Raw genomic sequence first — 24,912 nt, 5'->3', positions numbered from 1 at the left:
AAATTTAAAGTCGATTTAAAAAAATGGCCATGTTTGATTTGGATGAAACTTTGCCTCAAGATAGGTAATTATGTTTACTACCAACCGTCCATACATCGTGAGATAGGCACTATTAAGGAAAAAAAAGTTTTTCTTACAAATTTTTTTTCATGTCTAAACTGTTTTTTTTTTTTTTTTTTTTTGCCATTGTCACACAAAACTAAACCAGTGAAGCTCAAAATCATCTCAGAATCCAATGAATCTCAATTTGCGATTCAATTTTGTCTAATCAGCACTTAAGTTCACTTTGATTAATCGATAATTTCATATGAAAAGGGCTCATGATGCATTTCTCGCCAAATCGTATTTGGAATTGGCAGTACCCTCTCAGAGTTCAATAAAACTATTTAGACATGTAGACCTTGTTAAAAAAATATCATTCCCTTATTCTGTTGTCTACTACTGATGCAAAATTTGATAATATGTGAGAGAAAAAAGACAAGATTTTTCATATATCATTTATTTATATATTTTCAATGTTTTAAACCTATTTTCATATATGCTATTTTTTCCTTTTTCCAATCAAGTTAAATATTTTTGGTTCATCTTCTGAATTAGAATACCTTTTTGCCGCTACTTTGTCACCAGTTATAGTCACAAAACTGTGGAATTTCTGTGTGCCAGACTGCCAGATATTGTCTTTGTGCTGTTATATAGTTCTTCGAGTTCTTCTGACATTTTGATGTACTGTTCAGTGGATATGTACTCGAAACGTAGTTTTGTGATATTTTTATCTGTTTGTTCAACTGCCCAGTTATATAATTCTCGTGGAGTTGTTATAGTGTTTCCATAATCTCGAGCAAGACTAGCTCTCTTTGCCATTTGCTTGAGAGTGCCACCAATGGCATCACAGGGACCTTTTCCATGAGACTGACATGCTTTGACTGAAACAGACTAGCAAAGCTTTTTTTTATTTTTGTATAGTGATGCTGCCCCATCTGACGTAAAAGTAATTTTAGAAAAATCTATCGATTGTTTAATAAAATCTACCATTTTTGAGATGAACAACTGAACTGCAACTGTATCGTGAGTCATTACTTCTGATATGATAATGAAGCTAACATTTTCAAGTTTATTGTCTTTCTTATAAAAAAAAAAACTTCAAATGGATGTATTGTTGCTTGAGAATTATTCCAGTGATATCCTTGAGCAGCGTTTTGGATAATGAATGAATAATTTTCAGAAAAATCACAAATTGCTAGAATTTCGCCAGTCAGTAAAGTAATGAGTTATAAGTTTGTTAATTTTATCAATGAGATACGGAACAAATTCATCAACAGGCTTGATAATCGTTTCCAAATTACAACGATCAGTATTCAGCCACTGTTGAAACACAACATCTTGTTTGTCATTTGATTCTAATAGCAAAGTAAGTTCCTCTTCAATATGTTCATTGGAAGCACACTTTTCGCAAGCACGGAAAAAGCAATCAGTTGTTCTAGTAGAAATATTACAAAGCATTTTTTCTATTATTGCATCTTGTGACATAATTCTTAAACTGTTGATCATTAATTTTACATTTTCATGAATTGTACAAATACATACATTATGTATACATCATGTACGCTTCTTTGAGGGACATCATTAACAGGCGTTTTTGAACGTGTTCTTTTCGTTCATTTCTAAACTCGGAAACAAAATCTTTTGTTCCGGGCATAGGTCTACTAATATCATTGTCATCAAAAAATTCCCTAACTAGTTTTTTTGTATCATCGTTGATCCCATGCCCACTTCTTTTGTTGAGTGTGCTTAGAATACCATGCTCATTAACAAGGCTCTTCACCTGCCTCACCATGTACGTTGGTGCGTTGAATTCTGCTACAACTTTATTCATGGACCAAGACTTTGGCAATACTGATAATACTGTTATCTGATCTTTTCTGTCAGCTGTAGGGGAATTGAACTTCTCCTCTAGCTGCACAATCATTTCTTCGTATGTCTCTACTTTGCTAATGTCTGCTGTATCTAGGCCAAATATATTTTTTCGCACTGCTTGTGTAATTTCTAGAGATTTTATTGAACGATAATCCATGCTCCTCATGTTTCTCGATGAAATTGGAGATAAATTCAACGTTTCCACAAAGCCATTAAACTTCTCAACATTGTATGGGCGTTGCAGATCATCTGCTGATGGAACTGACTCCAATGATACCGATACCAATGATGATGATACCGTATCTGAAGGAAAGAAGAAGAAAAAATAATTAATAAGTGCAATTAGGAGGTAGCAGTTAAAAGTTGATAGAATCATCAGGATGACTGTTCTTACCTAGCTCATCTACGGATTGATGACCACTCATTGATGGACCTGGATCATCACTATGCTGCTGCCGACTAGTTGACGGTTGGATATTTACTTCATTTCCAACCGATCGGCGTTTTTTTCATAACTGGACTTCTATTATGAGATATCACGCTACGGCATGACTCACAAATGCTCATCATTTCATCAATTTCGTGGTTATATCCCATATAATGTATTTTTTCTACCATCGTTGACGATATGGCTCGTCACTTATTTCGGTTGCATCTCGGATTATTTATATTTGCACAACATATCAATCCTTTGAGCCTTAATTTACTACTTTGGTCCATGATAATAATTTTACTACAACTTGTCTTCACAACTTTCGTTATCAGATTGACTGCTGCTTGTATGAAATCAACCTTAGTTTTATAGTACTCATAGGTAGAATGAAGTGGTAGGTATATAATGTTAATGGTTTAGGTATAAATAACAGAAGGGCATATAGAATTATGATGCGATACGTTGACTTCCCCAATCGTTGTTGATTCGAAAGAAGATCTCAATTTAAATTTTATTCATACCTAATTCTTTATGGATAATTTGAGCTAAGAATTCTAAGTTGCTGTAGGAGTATCGGATTTTGCCTCAGTAGTAGACAATATAATCAATTATATTATTTTCTAATCATATAAGCCCTTTTCATATGGAATTCTCGATTATTCCAAGTGATTAGTTGCTGATTAGACAAAATTGAATCAAAAATGGAGCTTCATTGGGTTCTGAGATAATTTTGAGCTTCACTGGTTTAGTTTTGTGTAAAATGGTACGTTAAAAAAATCAGTTCAGACATGAAAAAGTAAGAAAAAGTTTTTTTCCTTAAAAGTGCCCATCTCGCAATGTATGGACGGATGGTAGTTACCATAATTACCTATTTTGAGGCAAAGTTTCATCCAAATCAAACATGGCAATTTTTTTTTAAATCGACTTTAAATTTTAAAAATCGATTTTTTTTCAGTGTAGGTCTCAAATGAAATTTTTTCCAGTATTTTTTTTCGATAACTTGGACAATTTCCCAAAAGTCATCCATACAACATATGTTCGTTGGAGTTGTCATTTTTTATAATATTTTTTTGAAAAAAATCGGCAGAAAAAGTTTGGCCATTCTCAAATGTTAGTTTAAATAAATTTTGGAAAAACTGAGTATACAAAAGTGCTTATTTAGTCAAAGTCTACACATTCAGAAAATTTTATTGAAATCTGAGAGGGTGCTGCCAGCTTCGATTCGATTTGGCGCGAAATGCGTCGTGTATTGTTTCAAGATAGTTATGGAAAAAATGCGGTGACGTGTGCGCTTAGATACATCCGCGTAGTAAACCGATTGAATAAGTAAATCCGTTTCGAACGAAATATCTAAATTATGTATGTTACGAAAACCGTGCGAATTCCGAAAGCCGTGCGAGACAACCGAAGCGAGAAAAAAGGCTTATTATCATTTAAAGATTGCCACCAAAATACATGTCTTGGCAAGTTGATTAATTTTGGTTTCCTCCCTAGATATTCTACTTATTTACTACTGAGCTTTGAATCAAATAAGTTAATTGAAAGAACGTATCAATCATTTCAAGATTTCACGACCGTACCGAACAAGTGCTATACTACATAAGCTCAAAAGCGTTTGACAAGCTCTATCGAATTGCGTATCACTTCTGCGTAAGCTCCGCAGACGTAGGCGCGTTGATTCAGACAGCCGCCAAAGGTTAAACCTGCACCAAAACCGCTTAAGGAACGACCTCGAGTCAGTAAAACCGTTTAGAGCTAAACATCTAGATACGTAAGATATGAAAATCGCGCAAATTACGAACGCCACGCGAGACAACCGCAAAGAAAAAAAAAACAGCTGATTATGTATCACTTAAAGAGTGCCACCAAAATAAATGTGATAGGCTATGCTGGCAAGTTGATTAATTTTGGTTTCCTCCCTAGATATTCTACTTATTTCACTATTGAGATTTGTTTCAATTTAGTTATTTTACCGCAAGTATCAATCATTTAAAAAATTCGCGACCGTACCGAACAAATTCTAAACTACATAAGCTCAAAACACTTTTGGCAAGCTCTACCGAATTGCGAATCACTTATGCGTAAGCTCCGTAGACATACGCGCGTTGAATCCGACAGCCGCGAAAAGTTAAACATTCATCGATGCGTCAATACCACATAAGAAAAGATCGATTTTACAGTCACGTAGGGTTTAATTAATAGATTAACATTGACTGCTAACACTAAGTAAGTACTTGAACACTAAGAAATAAGTTAACTCAAATGCTTTAACCGCATATATCAGAGATTTCGCGTATTGAGAGAATAATATAGTTATCGAGTAAAATAAACTCAGGGAAAAACAATACCTACAAAAAATTATAAGTTATCAATTGTCACATACCTCTACTTTTACTTATTTCCTAAACTATTCCTCTCCTTGTTAATTTGCTAAATGCTGTAGGTTTGCTTGCGTTTTCTTAGTGAAGTTCAATACTAAATAGGAAGATTTATTCTACAACTTTAAAGGTTAGTTGCCTCCCTAAGCGGACCCCCCACATCATAATTCTTTTGTTAATCTACCTAATGTTATTCGACTTTCTGAATTTTCCTATTTAAGTTCGTCGATTTGTCGACTTCATCAGTGCCAAGTACTGCCAGTGGTGTTGAGTTGAAGATAAGATGAATATATACAATGGCAATTCTGCCCCACTGGCGCTCCCAGCTCACTGGAACTACCACTTTACTACCTCAGTGGTGTAGTTTTAACCCTCCGTTACTCGCACCCACTTTTGTAACACGAGTACTCGCGCGTTGTAATTTGTACAACAGTGTGTGTTTTCCATTGCCATTTTGCAGCCGAGCTACCAATCGATATGAAACCAACGGGTATTCCTTTAAAAAAATTGTTTTTAACTAAACAAGCTAAACTTGTATCACAGTAAACCCACACAAAATGCGGATAATAGAGAAAATGTGAATGGAAGCGGTTTCCATTCAAATTTTCTCTATTATCCGCATTTTTTGTGGGTTTACTGTGATACAAGTTTAGCTTGTTTAGTTATAAACAATTTTTTTAAAGGAATACCCGTTGGTTTCATATCGATGGGTAGCTCGGCTGCAAAATGGCAATGGAAAACACACACTGTTGTACAAAGTACAACGCGCGAGATCACATGCGAGAATTTCACATGTATTCTAGCGCTACTTAGTGAGAAAATTCTCAACTACTCTCCACCAGCAAAAAGGTTATGATCTCTAGAGCAACTTTGCCCAAGACCAGTGTTGGAAAAGTTCGCGATATTTCACGAAGTTCACCAAGGGAAAAGTTCGCGAGTCATAGTGAGTTTTCGCGAACTTTTCCATCACTGCCCAAGACAGTAACATTCTAGCTGGTCAGGATCTCGAGATTTTCCCTGTTGTAACCAATTAAGTCAAATCCCACGTAGTACGGACACCGTTTACGCGGTGTAAACGGTGTCCGTACTACGTGGGATTTGACTTAATTGGTTACAACAGGGAAAATCTCGAGATCCTGACCAGCTAGAATGTTACTGTCTTGGGCAAAGTTGCTCTAGAGATCATAACCTTTTCGCTGGTGGAGAGTAGTTGAGAATTTTCTCACTAAGTAGCGCTAGAATACATGTGAAATTCTCGCATGTGATATATCTCGAGATCATGACCAGATAGAAAGTTACTGTCGTCGGCAAATTTTTTGATGAGATCAAAGCCTATTTCTTGGTGCACAATAGTTCAAAATTTTCTCAATACGTGGCACTAGTATACACGTGAAATTCTCATATAAAATATATCGAGCCTGACCAGATAGAAAGTTACTGCCTTAGGCAAAGCTGTTCAGGAGATCATAGCATTTTTACTGGTTAACAGTAGTTCAGAATCTTATCACTAGGTAGTGCTCATATACATGTTAAGTTTTCGCATGTGATACATCACTAGATCCTGACCAGATAGAGAGTAAATGTCTTTGGCAAAGTTGTTCAGGAAGTCAGGATCTTTTCGTTGGTGGACAGTTGTTCAAAATTTTTTCACTACTTGGTGCTAGTATACACATGCAATTCTCGCATATACAATAACTCGACATCCTGAGTAGATAAAAAGTTACTGTTTTCGGCAAAATTGTTCAGGGGTTCAAGACTTTTTGGCTGGTGGACAGTAGCCCATAATTTTCTTACCACGTGGGGCTAGTAAACGTGTACAAGTCTCGCGTATGCTAAGCTCAAGATTCTGAACAGGTAGAAAATTACTGTCTTCGAAAAAGTTGTTCATGAGGTCAATGCCTATTGCCTGGTGCACAATTGATCAGAATGTTCAGACTACGTGGCGTTAGTATACACGCGAAATTCTCGCATGTAATATATCTCAGGATTTTGATCAGATAGATTTTGCTAGTGGACAGTAGTTCAAAATTTTCTCACTACGTAGCGCTAGAATATACGTGAAATTCTCGCATGTGGCTTGTTTCGAGATCCTGATCAGATATACAGTTTTATGTCTACGACAAAGTTGTTCAGGAGGTCAAGGTATTTTAGGTGGTGAACAGTAGTTCAGAATTTTCTCACAAGTTCTAGGCTTTAACCTCCAAAACAACTTTGTTCAATACAGTAACTTTCTATCTAGTCAGGATCTCGAGATATATCACAGGCGAGAATTTCACATTTTACTAGCGTTACGTAGTGATAAAATTTTGAACAACTGCCACGAGCAAAAATTTTGTGATATCCTGAACAACTTTGCCGACGACAGTAATTTTCTATCTGGTCAAGAACTTGAGATATTTTATATGCGAGAATTTCACATGTATACTAGCAGAGAAAATTCTGAACTACTGTCCACCAGCTAAAATACCTTGACCTCCTGAACAACTTTGTCGTAGACAGTAACTTTCTATCTGATCAGGATCTCGAGATATAGCATATGCGAGAAGTGCACTGTACATGTATACTAACGCCACATGGTGTGAAAATCCTTAACTACTGTTTACCAGCCAAAAAGGCTTGATTCCCTAAACAACTTTGCCGAAAACAGCAACTTTCTAGCTCATCAAGATCTCGAACTATTGAATATGCGAGAAAGGCACTTGTATACTAGCACCGCATACTGAGAAAATTCTGAAATATTGAGCACCCAACAAAAAGATCTTGACTTCCTGAAAAAGTTTGCCGAATACATTTACTTTCTATCTGGTCAGGATCTAGAGATATTTTATATGCAAGAGTTTCACATGTATAGTAGCGCCGCAAAGTGAGAAAACTCTGAACTACTGTCCTGCGAAAAAGCCTTGACCTCCTGAACAATGCCTTTCTATCTGGTTGGGAACTCGAGATATTTTATTTGATAATTTCACGTGTATACTAGCGCTACGTAGTGAGAAAATTCTGAACTACTGTCCGCCAGCGACAAGGTTATGATCTCATGAACAACTTTGTCGTAGACAGTAACTTTCTATCTGATCAGGATCTCGATATATTCCATGTTGTAATAAATTAAGTCAAATCCCACGTAGTGTGGTCACAGTTTACGCGGTTTCCATTTACATTTTCCCTATTATCCGCATTTTTAGGTGTTTACTGTAATCAAAGTTTAGCTTGTTTAGCTCGTTGGAATAGGAATACTCGTTGGTTTCAGATCGATTGGTAACTCAACAACAAAATGGCAATGAAAAACTCATGTGTGTTGTACAAAGTACAACAGCGCGAGTAACGGAGGATTAAAAGAGATTTTCCCTTCTTTCAAACATGAGCAGCTCTTTCGAGTTTTATTATTGCTTTCTGACTGATCCTTTTATTTCACGCAACCAATGAAACTTAAATTGATTATTTTTAATTGGTTACCTAGCTGAATTACCCTTGCTGCAAATTAAATTATGGTGGCCTTTTCAATAAATGAATGATCACGCAATTTCTGTACCCGAAACCTGAGCTTTTCAAGATAATGCTTCCATAAATACTTCGTCATACCCCTCCCCATGGACATGGAGGTTGACGGTAATGAAGCAAAGGGTTATGTTTAATCTCTTTATATTTGCAACGATGATGATTTTCCATAGTGACACATATCACCTTCATAATGGACGATGGTAGGACAGGAGCCGTCCAAGGTGATGCTCTTAGCAACTTAAATCGTACTACGAATCTGCATACCGTCGTTCGAAAATATCATCTCTACGAGTACGTGGGTGCCATTGCTGCTTCAACTCAACACTCTGCAAGTACTACTCAAACTACAGGACGCAACGAGGTTAGCTCTAAGGAAGCCCCTAATCCTTGCACCACAGTCGAGCACACTCCGTCATCGGCAAACAGTCGTCCTGGCTCTGTGTGTGGTTATGGAGAAGGGGTCTTCCAACCTGTCATTCAAGGCGAGTACGATGCAATTCTAAGCAGTATTTTGTCTGATCCACCCTCCGATTCCAGCGCGACGACTGGTCGTCATTCCAGTGGTGTTAACCAAACTTTGGAACGTACTGACATCCCTACATTGACCGAGCCGAACCCGCAAAGACGAACGCAGGACCGCTCCATGAATGCACCCGAGATTGCTTCGGTACGAGTTAATGATAGTGAGATGGAGAACCTCTCGGATTCAGTTTTCTCTATCTACTATCAAAATGTTAGGGGTTTACGTACGAAGATCCAAGAACTTCGTTTGAGACTGACGAGCAGTGATTACGATGCAGTGGTCTTAACAGAAACCTGGCTTCGACCGGACATATCCGACTGTGAAATTTCGACGGACTACCAAATATTCCGCTGTGATCGCAATTAATCTTCCAGTCAATTATCCAGGGGATAGGATACGTGGATACGTCTATTAACGTCTCTTTAAACTGTTCCCCTACAAGAGGAGAATTTAGTTCATTCGAGACGGGAATTATCCAGGGGAGGTGGTACACTCATAGTAGTCAAATCTGTGCACCCTTACTCCTTGGTTTCGTTGGAAAACTGTGACAAGCTCGAGCAGGTCATTGTCGGAATTAGTTTGGAGAACCGCTCACTGTTCATTTCCGGAATCTACGTTCGCCCTTTGTCAAGTCCTGAGCTCTACAAGTTACATGCCGTAGCTATGCGGAATATTACAGAGACGTCCTTGAGCGATGATATCATCATGGTGATGGGTGATTATAATCTCCCTCATTTACTCTGGAATTTCGACGAGGACATGAACGGGTATCTGCCTTCAAACTCATCGACTGAGCAGGAAGTGGCTCTTACCGAAGAAATGCTTGCTAATGGTCTAATTCAGGTTAACCCATTTGTAAACACAAATGGAAAGCTGCTTCATTTGGCATTCAGTACCAATCCAGACGTTTTTGATCTCCTTGAACCAGCGGTTCCACTGCTTAATGTTGACATCCATCACAGGCCATTCATTCTGAACCTCGATGCGCACTTCAATCTACTTGATCGTCATGATGCCCCAGCAGTATTTGATCTTAAAGACTGTGACCTAACCGCCCTAGATCACATACTTACAGCAGTTAATTGGTCCCTTGTTCTGAACGGTGATTTAGTTGACGTCATCACAAACCAGTTCTACAAAAAACTGCACGCAATTTTCCACGAGTGTGTTCCTGTTCGTAGACCTTTCTCCGGTTACTCTGCGTGGAAACCCTGGTGGAATACAGAGCTGCGTAACCTCTGCAACAAACTCCGTGGCCCGCAAACGGTTTTTCATCTCTAAATCCGAGGACAACCGAAATACTCTTCGTTCTATTGAAACTCAATACAACGAACTACTCGCCGCTAGCTACGAAAAACATGTTCAACGAACACAGTCAAACCTGAGACAAAACCCATCGAAAAATTAAATGAAAGGCGTAAAATGATTCAGCAACTATTCATTTTCGACCTACTTGGCGGAAACATCGATTGTCCTCAATTGGTCCAGGAAATTCCTCTCTATGTACCACCGCGGCAACTAAGGAGATCTCCTCTCATTGCTGTACCGGCACATAGAGACGTCTATGGTCAGAACAATCCACTAAATTCCTGCTTGAAAGCCTTCAACGACGTTGGTGTTCATTACGATTTTACTATTTCTAAGAATGTTTTTAAAAATAGAATTAATAATATTTAGAGTAGTCTGTAAGATTCAATCGAAGACGAAACAACAATAAATAAATAAATAAATAAATAATGGTTCAGTATACCTCAAACGATTAATTCAAGGTTGTTAATAGAACTTCCTTGATGAAATCGGCTGCTTCATGCAGACTGAGAAATTCTGATTATAGTATCAGGTTTGTTCTGTATACAGAGGAACTGGGAGGGCTTATTAGAAACTTCTCACCAATAAAGTAATGACCTTCTAGTAAATTTTGCATATCATTTTATTGAAATTTTATTTTATTTTAGCATATTGTTTTTGTTACAGTTAATTAGCATTAGCATACGATACAAGTGATTTAAAGGGTGATACGGTCAAAATTTGGTCAATATCAACTTGACGTATTTCTTTCAATTTTGCATTTAAAAAACCTGAACACCCCTCATTTTGAAGGTGTGTGTGTGTAGAATGTTGCTCCTATTTTGATTTTGGAATTCACTCTTCAGTTGTCAAAATGCCGTCCAAGCAAGAAGAGCAGCGTATCAAAATTTTGCTCGCGCATCGCGAAAATCAGAGCTACTCGCACGCAACGTTGGCAAAATCGCTAAAAGTTGCCAAATCAACCGTTACAAATGTAATTAAAGTGTTTGGGGAACGTTTGTCGACAGCCAGGAAGTCTGGATCGGGGGGAAATCGAAAACCGGAAGCCGCTGAGACGACAAAGAGAGTTGCCGGTAGTTTCAAGCGAAACCCTAACCTCTCTCTCCGAGATGCCGCAAATAAGCTGGGTGTATCGTCTACAACCGTGCATCGAGCCAAAAAACGAGCCGGACTATCGACTTACAAGAAGGTAGTGACTCCAAATCGCGATGATAAACAAACTACGACGGCCAAAGCGCGATCCCGGAGGCTGTACACGACGATGCTGACGAAGTTTGACTGCGTGGTAATGGACGACGAAACCTACGTCAAAGCCGACTACAAGCAGCTTCCGGGACAGGGGTTTTATACGGCAAAAGGAAGGGGAAAGGTAGCAGATGTTTTCAAGCACATGAAACTGTCAAAGTTCGCAAAGAAATATCTGGTTTGGCAAGCCATCTGTACCTGTGGCTTGAAAAGCAGCATTTTCATAGCTTCCGGGACTGTCAACCAAGAAATTTACGTGAAAGAGTGTTTGAATAAACGTCTGCTGCCTTTCCTGAAGAAACACGGTTGTTCCGTACTGTTTTGGCCGGATTTGGCATCTTGCCATTACGGTAAAAAGGCCATGGAGTGGTACGCCGCCAACAACGTGCAGGTGGTTCCCAAGGACAAGAACCCTCCCAACACGCCAGAGCTCCGCCCAATTGAGAAATACTGGGCTTTTGTCAAGCGGAACCTAAAGAAGACCAAAAAAACTGCTAAGGGCGAGCAGCAGTTCAAGGCAAACTGGCTTTCTGCGGCGAAGAAGGTGGAAAAGGTGGCTGTACAAAATCTGATGGCAGGGGTCAAGCGTAAGGACCGGCAATTCGGATTTGGAAAAGCGGAAGCCTAACTGAATATTTTTCCTGAATTTTATACTAATTGAACTTGAAAAAGAAATTTAATTTGATTTTTTAAATAAACGATTTCACTGATTTACACGCGTTTTCCCTTGACCAAATTTTGAAAGTATCACCCTTTAATATTACTTGCTCGTTTTTGCGTAAAATAATCAATATTTATTTTACTTGTAATTACATTTGAAACGTTTTAAGTTTTTGTGTTTTTTCTTGTGATCTGATAGATTTCCCAGTTTGGTTAGATGTTTCGAAGCTAACGCATGTCCACAGGCCTAATAGAAAGATAGGTAGAAAAGTGTGTATCATTAATGGTGGTAAGCTCCAACCGGTATTATCCTCGGATTAAATCCCGATCAAGAATGTCTGGCTGCTTTGATGTCGACATGAGTGCTAATCAACGCAACTTTAAGCAAATGTTTTGCACATCATCCAAACAGGGACGGTATTAAAAGTTAATCCGAGTTGGAGCTTACCGCCATAAGAAAGGTTGCGTGCAGGGTTGCTTCCACTCACTTGTTATAGAGGAGTGATTTTCGGGGTTTTGGATTCGTTGGATGTTGCAGTGGAGATTTGTACTTGTTGGATACGGGAGGAGATGGCGGGTGTTTGACGCATAAAACCTGTTAATTTCGCTTTCAGAGTAACAGTCAGCGATTTTATGATTCGTGAGCGTTCAATCAGAGTTAGCGCTCGCGATTCGTAGAATCGTTGATTGTGACTATCTGCAGGTAGATTTGACGGTGATGGTGTTTTCTTACGGATAGACGATCGCGGCACCGGTCGTGTTTGAGCTTGAAGTGCGCTGTCGACGATGAGATTAGAGAGGAAATTATATTCCTCCAACGGCGGAAGCTCTTCCACTGACGATACTGTATCGTCTATCGCGGATTGGAACTTAGTCCAATCGATGTTACGGGTTAGATCATACGCTACGTTAACGGATTCTGACGAGTTGAACCCACTGGCAATCGAAATTTTGATCGGCAGATGATCACTACCGTGCGGATCCTGGATTACATGCCAAGTGCAATCCAACGATAGAGAATTGGAGCAAAAGGTGAGGTCTAATCTGCTACCATTAGAGGATGGACCAGCCAAACGTGTTACTTCTCCATTGTTAAGGATTGTCAAGTTGAAGTTGTCGCAGAGATCATAAATCAAAGTAGAACGGTTATCATCGTACAGCTCCCCCCAGCCTGTACCGTGGGAGTTAAAATCTCCCATGATCAACCATGGAGCGGGAAGTACCGCACATATGTCGAAAAGTTGTTTGTGATTAACAGAGACTCTAGGAGCAATATATACAGAAGCAATACAAAGGCTCTTACCTTTAATGGTAGCCTGACATGCGACAACTTCAATACCGGGGAATTCGGGAAGATTCACTCTATAGAAGAAATTGCACTTTTTGATCCCCAAAAGTACCCCTCCTCCACGTGAATCCTCACGATCCAATCGAATAATGTTAAAATCATAAAAAGGGAGATCAATTTCTGAAGAGAGCCATGTTTCACAGAGGGCAAATGGATCGCAATTATTGTTATGGACTTGAACGAATCTAATTTCGGAATAAGACTTCGACAATTCCACTGTAGAACAGTGATGAAATCCCCGAGCTCGTTTGGAAAATTATCCATCGAAGGAGATGATAGCTGCAAGAAGGGGCCATTTTGAAGTCAATTGCTTCAAGAAGGATTTCACAGTGGGAAGCAATGTGAGGACAATGCTTTTCAGAGCATCAGAAATGTTGAGGTATTTGAGAATATCGTCCACAATGTCATCAAATGAGAACAACCCAGATGAAGAAGGGGTTTCTGTTCTTAAAATTGGGGCATCAGGGGTTTTGGATGTCCCCGGAAGAGGTGGAAAATCCTGGGTATAGTCAGTTCTGCGGAATCCAGGAGGAGTAGAAGTCTCCTTTTTTCCACCACTCGTTGATTTGGGCAAGCTGATTTGGGGTTCTTTATTTGCAACAATCCGCGAACGGATGCGCTTTCGTTTCCGTGCAGAACCTTCCGGAAAACTGAAAGAAGTTCCCTCCTCAGCCAAGTCAGAGTCAGTCTCGTCATCTGACAAAAGAGAAAAGGGATTTTTGTCAGTGGTCGATGGCGTGGCTGTCTTAAGCATTTCTGCAAGAGACCGCCTGGAACGTTCCTTAAGGGAGCGTTTCATTTTGTCCCCGAGCTGTTTGTACGCCGGGCATGACGAGAGAGCATGAGGAGGAGTTCCGTTGCAGTACACGCATTTTATTGCAGTAGCTGCGCAGGCGCCATCCTCATGCTTCTCCCCGCATGTGGAGCAGCGTGCCTTGTTGCCGCAGTGGGAGGCCGTATGTCCAAACCGCTTGCAATTCAGGCAGTTCATGACCCGAGGTACAAACAACCGCACAGGAAGACGAAGTTTTCCCAGCTTGATGTATTGAGGAAGGGCAGATCCAGAAAAGGTCACCCGAAACGAGTCTGTGGGGGTAAAACTTTTTTACCCTCGTTGAGCGATACTGACTTCATTCTATGAACGACCAGTATCTTTACCGGAGGAAGCAAGGGGTTCTTGAATCGGCCAACCGCTTGCTTCTCCAGTATCTCGGGGTTCAGACTCGCCTCAGTGACCACGCCTTCGTTCTCCACATCAGAGGCTGGAATGTACACCCTATATTCCAGTGTGAAAAATTGGGAAACAGCAATTTCATTAGCCTGTTTCAGGTTAGCGACGGTCACACGAAGTTTGTTGTGCCTAACCTTCGTTATTTCGGTCACGGCAGAGAATCGCTTTGTCAGATCATCAGATATCTGAACAACATTCAAGGGTTTTTGGGCTGAAAATAGACAACCCATGGGCCAGTCGAGTCATTCGGGTAGGCCCGCAATCTGGAGCTTTTCTCAGCCTGCCCATTGACAGACTGAGACGACGAAGCAGGGATGACATCAACATTTTTCTGAGATGAATGGTCATCCATGTCGTCTTCTGACAAAACATCCATTTTGTTCAACTAGTGGGAGCGCAAAACGCTCTCCCACTGAACGCACAGACACAATACACAGAAAACACTACAACAGAGAATTACAAAATGAAAATTTAACTAATGGGGGAGTAAAAGAAACAAGAAAAAAACAAAAACTTATCTGATAATCCTAATACTACTACCACCGAGCGTTATATGAGTAGGCGTTTACACAGATGGCTGGGAAGCGACGCGCAGCGTGGATGACCTTCGCTGTGGTGCACTTGATCGAGGCGCGGCACTCAGCGCACACAGGCGCACGATGATTGATGAACGATGTAGATGTAGAAACGGGTGCTCACACTCGATGATGATGATACGTGAGCGGGTATACGTAAGCGCGTATGCGTGACCACGCAACCATGATGCCCAAATTTGTTTCCAATAGCACGGATTAATGTTTCCGAAAATGACACTTTCTACTAAAAAAAAACTCACTTTTCGATCAATTTACCGGGAACTATGCCAGGAGTCACTTAGTGAGAAAAAAACTGATAATTTATATCAAGCGAATACCGAAAAAACTTCCAAAACAACGGAGCGCGAAACAAGTCGACCGTACTTCTTGCTAGGACGCAGTGGGATGATCACACGGGTTATCGTTATTCGTTTTTTTTTTCCGTTCGGTATACCTGTAATATTGTACTGGTTGTTAGTGGAAAGTGCAGTTCGTTGCGATAATCGTCTAATTAGAGCATATTTTGTGTTGTGAAAACAGTGAAAAAGTTATCCAATCGGACATATTGTAGTGTATACTGTTGTGTTATTGTTATTGTCGATATCAGACTAGCATTGGGCGATCTTGAGAATCCAATTCCTCTTTGCGTATTAGAGCATCTCCACCGCTGTTTCTAAATCACTTTTGGAAGCTGAGTCAGCATGACTTCCGCCTGTGACCAATGCGCTAAACCAGTTAAAGGCGATGAAGAATCCGTCTCCTGCATGGCTTTTTGCGACAGGATGATTCACCTAGAGTGCGGCGGCATAAAGCTGAATAAGGCTTTTTTGAATATTGTCCACACTAGCCCGAACCTGTTTTGGATGTGTAACGAGTGCGCCAAGCTGATGAAATGTGCTCGGTTCAAAACTGCCGTCTCGTCGTTTGGCAGTGTGATTAATTCTATCACCGAGAGACAGGAAATCGCACACGCTGAGCTTAGGAAGGAAATGGCTAAGCAAGAACAACAGATCGCTCAGCTATCGAAACGAATCGCATTGACAACTCCGACAAACTCCGATTTCATGCGTCAACCGCCATTAAAACGGCGCCGCGATGAAGGCTCGCTCACTAGCAAACCACTTGTTGGTGGTTCTAAAGCAGTAACAGGCGACAATGCCTTTACTGAGGTCCTTACTGTCCCTGAACCCACCGAGCTGTTTTGACTGTACCTTTCTCGTATTCATCCTAGCGTGAAATCTGAATCAATCGAGAAGCTGCTCAAAGGTTGTGTACAGTGTGAAGATCCGATTAAGGTTGTGCCGCTAGTCAAAAAAGGATCCGACATCAGCCGTATGAGCTTCATCTCGTACAAAGTCGGAATGGATCCCAAACTACGCGAAGCTGCTCTTAGATCGGATACATGGCCGAAAAGGATTTTGTTCCGTGAATTTGAAGACGGTTCAAAAAACATGTGGTTGCCTCGTTTGAACACGCCTACCATCACGATCTCTCCTATTCCGGGACCTTCCGAGTTCTCAACTCCCATTTCCGGACTAGACCCAGTCTGCTGATTCAGAATTGGATTTTGCGTTGTGAATTGAAGCGCTGTAGACCAGAACGCACTGCCTGTCGCATTATGGGAGACCTCGATCCAGTCGCGCTAGCTGTTTCCCGCCATCAAAATCGTTCTATTTCCTGCCATCAGAGTCGTTCTGGTCCTGCGGTCGAGTTCGGTGGTGGGGTCTCCCAAGCAGGCAAGTATGCATACATTAGTTACAATCATTTTCCTGATCAGTTTCCGTGTTCCAGTGCAGCGCTTCATGATGTTTCTACGATTTCCAAGAATAATGCTGCTACCTTTATTGCTTCTGGACCACCACCATCACCACCGAAACGCATCGTGGATAGTACTGTGGAAGCCCCTGATTTCTCTGCCTCAGTCGCGCTTATTCCAGCCAGCGCTCTGCATAGTCGTCTCGGTCCTGAGTGTAGATGTAGGTCGGGGGTCTTCCAACCAGCTATTACTGGCAAGTATTTTGACGATTCAGCTTCTCCTTTGCCTGATACCGCTTCAACTTCTAGCTGTGTTTCCGGTTCTGCGACCTCCACACTAGCCACATCATGTCCATGCATCCATCCTGCCAACTACCAGCAGGTTTATGCCGCCACCTGCTCTTCCTCGGATCCGGGACACCCTAAAACAGACACTGAGGAAGCTTCCAAACCACCCGACCCAGTCGCGCTTGCTGCAGACATCCGCCATCGTCATCGTCCCGGTCCTGTGGTCGGTGATGGTATCGGGGGCTTCCGGCCTGCAACCTCAGGCGAGTATGTTAGCGATTCCGAGCTTTCGGTACCTGATGTCCTCCCAATTTCTAGTTCCCGTGATTGCTCCTCGAATGGTCTTCGGATCTACTACCAAAACGTGCGTGGGCTGAGGACTAAAATCGACTCGTTTTTCCGACCTAATATGATTTGATTGTGCTGACGGAAACGTGGCTGGACGACCGAATTTACTCATCGCAACTTTTCGGGTCACTCTATTCCGTCTTCAGAACTGACCGGTCTGCTCTAAACAGTCAAAAATCGCGCGGTGGCGGAGTCCTGATTGCAGTATCTACTAGACTAGCCAGCTACGTAAGTACGTCACCCATTTCCAGTCAACTGGAACAACTGTGGATTGTCGTAGAACTTCCACAAAGCAAGCTTAGTGTAGGCGCAATCTACCTGCCTCCCGACCGCAAAAAAGACTGCACGATCATCCGTGAGCATGTGGAATCGTTAGGCTCAATTTCGTCACAATTAAGTCCCTGCTCTCCCGCTTTCATATTTGGTGACTACAATCAAGCTGGTCTGCAGTGGCGCTTTACAGACAGTGGCACACCATTAATTGATCAGCTGCTTTCGCATATGCCGGTTGCTTGCTGTGCTCTTTTGGACGGTTTTAACTTTTACGGGTTCAGACAAGTGAATACTTTTCCGAACCGAAATGGACGTTTGCTAGATCTTGTCCTAGCAAATGATTCCGCACTACTGGGCACTTCTGTTTCCTTGACGGTCGAGCCACTTATTGATCTAGATGCCGATCATCCCGCTCTCCTCGTGTCATTTAGTTTACCTACGCCGATTCTTTTTACGCCGTCATCTGAGTGCTACTCTTTGGACTTTCGCCAGGCCGAATATGTTGCATTGAACAATGCGCTTGCGGAAATTAATTGGCAATTTATCGAAACTGCCGCTAGCGTGGATGATGCAGTGGATTTTTTCAGTGCTGCACTGGAAGATGCTATTTTCCGCATTGTCCCAGCTCGACGACCTCCGCTAAAGCCTACATGGTCTAACCCACGCCTACGCGTGCTAAAACGTCAACGCTCTGCCGCCCTCCGAAAGTATTGTAACTCTCGCTCGCCGTACTACAAACGACTGTTCAATTTTGCGAATCGTAGTTATCGAAATTACAATCGTTTTCTCTATAATCGACACGTGAGACGCACGGAAGCGAACCTTCGCACGCACGAATCCGAAAAGTTTTTGGTCGTTTGTCAACTCCAAACGGAAGGAATCCGGATTGCCTTGTTCCATGTTTCTCGGGAATGACTCGGCTAATAGTGAAAGAGAAAAATGCGAGTTATTTGCTCGTCATTTCAAGCAAGTGTTCCACGATTTCTCCGCTTCGCCAACACAAGTGCTGGACGCTACTGTTTAGATGCCACATGATGTGTTTAGTTTCGTTATTCCGCGCATTTCAGAAGACATGGTGATAGCCGCAACACGCAAACTGAAGCTCTCGTTCGCTGCCGGACCTGACGGCATTCCGTCATCAGTTCTAAAACGTTGTGTAGCCAATCTCTGCCTTCCACTTGCGAGGCTATTCAATCTCTCGGCACAGCAATGTGAGTTCCCCATGCAGCTGGAAACTTTCTTATCGGTTCCCAGTGCACAAAAAAGGAGATAAACGGAAGGTCATAAATTATTGTGGAATCACCTCCCTGTGTGCCTGCTCAAAACTGTTCTTGGTTATCATAAATGGTGCTCTGTTCGCACGCTGCAAACATGATATCGATACAGAACAACACGGTTTCTACCCGAAGCGCTCCGTGTCCACGAACCTGGTGCAGTTTACTTCTAACTGTCTGCGATGCATGGATTCAGGATGGCAAGTCGATCATGCGTATATGGATCTAAAAGCTGCATTTAACACGGTGGACCATAATATCTTGCTGGCCAAACTGGAGATACTTGGCATCTCGTCAACTGCTGTGGATTGGTTCAGATCTTACTTGGTGAATCGCTATGTACATGTCAAGATTGGCGCGTCGGAATCGGATGTTTTCTCAAACAACTCGGGAGTCCCGCAATGCAGTAACCTAGGACCGCTACTAATTTCGATCTTTTTAAACGACGTCGCCTTGCTGATACCATCAGGATGCCGCGTTTTCTTTTACGAAAATCACCAAAATTATTAAAAGCCTCTCGGACTGCTGGGATCTCCAGAATATGTTAAGTATTTTTGCTGACTGGTGCTCAAGAAATTTGATGAGTCTAAGCATAGAAAAATGTAACACTTTTTCCTATCACCGAAAAATCGAACCAATCATGTTTGACTATGTTCTCTACGGACACTGTCTTGCTCGTGTAGAGCACATAAAGGATCTCGGCGTTACCTTGGACTGCAGACTCACTTTCAGAATCCACTACAATGACATCATCTCCAGAGCTAATCGACAATTGGGCTTTATTTTCAAAATTGCCGACGAGTTTCGTGACCCGCTATGCCTCAGGTCACTTTACTGCTCGCTTGTGCGATCCTTATTGGAGTCAAGTTCAGTTGTTTGGTGCCCTTTCCATGCTAGCTGGATCACTAGAATTGAATCCGTTCAACGCAAGTTTGTGAGATATGCTTTTCGTGTCCTCAACTGGCGTGACCCAACGAACTTGCCACCGTACGAGGAGCGTTGCCGTCGACCGAGCCATTAGAGGTGAGACGGACGGTCGCTCAAGCTATGTTCGCTGGAAAGCTGCTTACAGGTGACATTGACTGTCCAACACTGCTGTCACAGCTAAATATGTATGCCCCTGAGAGGTCTCTTCGTCAATGCGACTTTCTGTTTTTGGAACCACGGAGCCGGAATTATACACAACACGAGCCAATTCGAGCAATCAGCCGGCAATACAACAACTTTTTTTATATGTTCGACTTCAATGTATCAGCTGACGTGTTTCGTCATCGGCTACTTGGCCTTTCCCGTACCGTTGACCGTAACTATTTAGTTTAAGCTTTATTAATTTAGACAATAATTGTCAGTTGAATTTTTAAATAAACAATAAACAATAAACAATCAATGTTACTTAGGACCTAATGCAATGCTCACCTTAATTATAATCTGAAATTTGTTCAATGTAGTGCTGTAACAGGTTGTATTTTTATTGAGCATCAAGCTGGAGCTGCGTGACGTGACCCATTTGAATAAATTTTGCTTTTATCTTTGACGATACAGCAGAAAGACTAGCCCATGTTGGCAACTTGAACACTGGATTCCGTGTGTATTGTTTCAATATAGTTTTTTTTTCGAGAGTTGACCAACTGCAGTCTTAATAGTTTATACCCCGGACAGACTACGGCTTATATCATGTAACATAGGCTGTCTTGCAATAAGCACTCATACATGGGATTTCCAGTGAAAACTAGATATGGGTCATTCCGCGCCAAGTGTACACAGCACATGAAATTGACCTCTTCCTATTTGGACCAGATTTGTAGGGAATGTTCATTTAAGTTCAAATTTTAAAAATCCAAAGTTTTATGCTAATCGGAGCACCCCTCGGTCAAGGGGCGCATTTTCCATTTTTCGTGATTCTTTGGAAAGCACTACTTTCTTTTGTTCATATCTCCGGAACAAATAAAGCTACAAATTGCATCAGGTATTGTTTTAATAAGGAAATTAGACAAGAAATCTAAATCTGTACATTTTGTTTCTGTACAGTGTTGCCAAATATTTTTTATTTTTGTTTGAAAACTTTAAATGCAGTTTTCTCATAATACATGTCGTTTAATTTTTATTTTAAGGACACCATCGTATTCTTCATCCTTTTTACATAAGAAACATTTAACGACAAAAAGTAATTTGCGTAGTTCCTGAGATATTGCATTTTGAATGAACGAAAGTCATAAATTATGAGGATAAAACTTTTTTTTTAATTTTTTTTTTTCATTTCCTCTTAATAAGTGGATTCATTCTCATGACTTATTGTGTGAAATAATATTTACAGAAAAAAAAACGATTACATTACCAAGAACAGTGTTGCCAAATTTAAATATTATTTAGCAACTAAAAACTTTAAACGTGATTTTTTTAAGTTGATGCATCTAAATATTTGGTTTGATGCCCCATCGTGTCCCACAGCATTTTTACATGAGATAGACTATCTAAAACAAAGTTCAACGCAATGTAACATTTTCGGAAAACAAATTAAAGAAAAGTGTTTTTTTATTTTTCTGAAGCATTTTCTAAAGCAATGGAATTAATATCCAAACCTATTATTTTAAAAGTGTTCAGAAGGTAAGTACACAACGGACCTAAATCTATATTTTTTGGTACAAGAACGCCAAAATAACTATTTATGGTCAGCCATAAAACAAGACAAAAATGTGAAATATAGGACAAAACTGTAATTTGCTCATGTTTTGCATACGATCCAGAATTTCGAGATCAAATAGATGTCTTTGAAGATGTCATCTATTAGCGTATAAAATATGACATTTTCTTTTTTTCATATATTAGGCGTTAATGTTTTAAGCATCTCTGGCGCATCTGTCTAGTACATTAGAAGTTTGCAGATACCGAGTGGAAAATGGTGTGTTCTATTCAGGGGATAAGCCACTTTGCCACCTTGTGTTAAACACATCAAAAACACTCTTCGACACTCTTCGACACTCTTCAACACACTCAAACACCCTTCAACCACCATGAGAACCAATTTTTCAATCTTTTCTGGCAGCACTGCCATTCATTTGATGCCCTTTTTCGTTTTTGTTGATTTTTTTTTCTTTAGGAAAGACCTCCAGAAATCGGTAGGATACCACAAAAAAAACTGATCGGGACACCGAAGTAGCCCTCACCCCCGCAATTAGAAAAGAAGATTCAAGCTCAACATTGAAAAACAGACAATTTCAACCTCTAACGAGCTAGAATATCTGTAATTGTATATTAATGAAGCGGATAATAATTATCATATCAATTATTGATCGATAGCTGAAGACAGATAATTCTTTCTAATGTGTTTGATGCCCTTTCATCGTGGATTTCATATACACAATACCAAATCAGAGAGATCCATCCTACTAACTGCCACTTGCAAATAGGTTCGTTTTTTTTTTGCGAAATTTAGATCCAGAGATTGCTTAGCAAGGGGCGTGCTCGGTTTGGTTATCTGGGCTTGATTGCGACTGGAATTCGATTGGGATGGATTCGAGAAGACTTTACTGGTTTGAGCCAAGATGTCAAGCATCATGACATAAGAATGCGACGGCTGAGGGAGTACTTTTTGAGATCGGAGTGGAACTCCAGACATACATACACAGCACATTCTTTTAGATAGGTGTTGCGGATGACGATCAGGGATGCCAATTTGAATTCCTGTAAGTTGCTTGCATAGACGTGTGCATTATTTCTTAAATTCCGTGCTTTCACTGTGCATGATTAAATTGGTAAATTTTTGGAGAGCAAAAAAAAAAGAATTCTGATTATAAACAAAAGTGGATGTAATGCTAGCCAGTAAGCATTAATTTTCAATAAACGTTTTGACAGCTAGGTCGACATGCAGAAACACCTTCCGACACCCTAAAACACACAAGAAACACAATTACCCCCCATAACGTGGGTGGATCACCTTTTCGTGGTACGATAAGGGATGTAAGATCTACCACCGATTCCTAGTCCTGACTACTTCAAACTAGGGGAACAGGATTTTTCAGTAATCAAAGGAACACATCTTAGTCCTTGTTACTTTTTATGCCTTGTTGATAGTGATAAGACTCGACTTTGTCCACCGAGGATTATCTTGAAAAACAAGGAAAAAGGGGGTTAATTAGTCTTCATCTATGTGATTCCTAATCTTATATTCGTTGTTCCATAATTTGAAGTGCTTAAGACTAGGGTTCTGATGCATGGTCAATATCGGTGTCATTCCTTAATTTTGTTGCTAAGGAATCCAATTTTGACTCACAAAGGGGCGTGCCTTTGGAGGGTGTTTCAACACTCCGAAGGGTATAAATAGCGGGACCTTTCAATTAGAGTCGGATCCTTGAGATAAATGCAAGAATGACAACTGTAAAAAAAAATCAAATACTTCATAATTTCTCAATAGTGACGGAGTAATGCGACATGCACTAAACTAAGGACATGGGAAATACTACAATAGATCAAATTACTGGTCGCAGTGGTGTTAGGTCCCGAACAGTGGAACAATCTTCGTCCTGGTGTTACGGAACTGAAAAGTGTTTGTGATGGCCATGCTAAGCAATATGGAGACCTGTATGCGACAATGCAACGACAGTGCTACAACCCATTGAATCTGCATACAGTTATTCGTCGCAAGAGTTTGAAACCAATTTCTGCACGGTTTCATGACGAGTACAATAAGAACTTTGCCAAAAATTATCGAAGGTCGGAAAGTATGCGTGCAATGTCATCTGGCGGTTAAAAAAAAACATGGATAATGACCAGCCATCTGCAGGTAAAATTCATCTTGAATTATTCATTTCAATCCCAGCCGTACGAAAGCACGTCTATATTGTAGCGAAACAATCCGAGTTTTTCAAATTCACTTGTCATAGCTTACGTGAAGGTGAAGTCGTTGTAGTGGCAGATTTCTCTGAAAACTATTCTTTTGTTTTTTAAAGTGTACAGGGAATTCATTGTAATAATTTGCTGGCAACCGTTCACACTTTTGATGCCTACACTGTACACCAGAATAAAGTTGTACCATTGAACTGCGTCATAATGTCCGATACTCTAGACCACAGCACAACAACATTTCATGCTTTCCAGCGCCATTTCAAATAGTATCTCAAATCCTAGGTATCACAGTTGTCCAAAATCTCGTACTTCTCCGATGGTGCGGTACCCTGGTTTTCCACGAAAGCAAATTTGGGGTGCCCACTCAGTGGCAGTGACCAAGCGACGGATTGGGATGAAGTTTGAAGAGATTGGAAACGCGAGCTAGTTTACAAGGAGCCACTATTCACACGCCAAAGGAGCTCTATGACTGGGCAATGAAGAATTGCAATACAAACGTTAGATTTGTGTCATCTGAGATCTGTTCCGAAGAAAAACAAATACTGTTCCACCGTTTTGCATCAGCTGCATCTATTCCCAGTATTCGTTAAATAAATGCAGCAGCTCCTTCTGGTATTGATACCATTATTATGAAAACTGTTTCAGGTGCCACAACTGGTTCAGCTTTTAGAGTTGTGGCAACGAAACGTGCAAAGCAAGTGGATTTGAATAATAATGGGAAGAAATCATCACGAAGTGCTAACCTTGAGAAAAAAAAAATAAGTAAATTGTAATTTATGTTTTAAAGGGTGTCCACGATGAAATTGCCACACTATGAAATTGCTCTAACTTTTTAACCGTTGGGTAGAATTTAATGAAAATTTGAGTGGATTTAGTTCATAGTGCATTATTTACATCCTGCAAGTTTTAAAGTCCTGTGATCAAAACTCGCGGAAATGGAGTCGAAAGAACAACTCGTGCGTGATAAAATCTTGCGCATTCATCACGAGAACAAGGATCTCTCGCATCGTTCCATCGCT

General features: G+C 40.7%; 1 protein-coding gene across 4 annotated transcripts in view; it reads right to left on the bottom strand.

The window, feature by feature from the left end:
* The window catches only part of LOC135714613 (WD repeat-containing protein 20), a 125,606-nt gene that overhangs the window by 60,664 nt on the left and 40,030 nt on the right, over positions 1–24,912 (bottom strand). The gene's annotated exons all lie outside the window — the stretch shown is intronic.

The sequence above is a fragment of the Ochlerotatus camptorhynchus genome, unplaced genomic scaffold, assembly GCF_037179485.1.
Source record: "Ochlerotatus camptorhynchus isolate MF236.1 unplaced genomic scaffold, CSIRO-AGI_Acam_v1.1 ptg000675l, whole genome shotgun sequence".
In the NCBI taxonomy this organism is placed as follows: domain Eukaryota; kingdom Metazoa; phylum Arthropoda; class Insecta; order Diptera; family Culicidae; genus Ochlerotatus; species Ochlerotatus camptorhynchus.
This window is presented reverse-complemented; position numbering and strand designations above follow the sequence as displayed.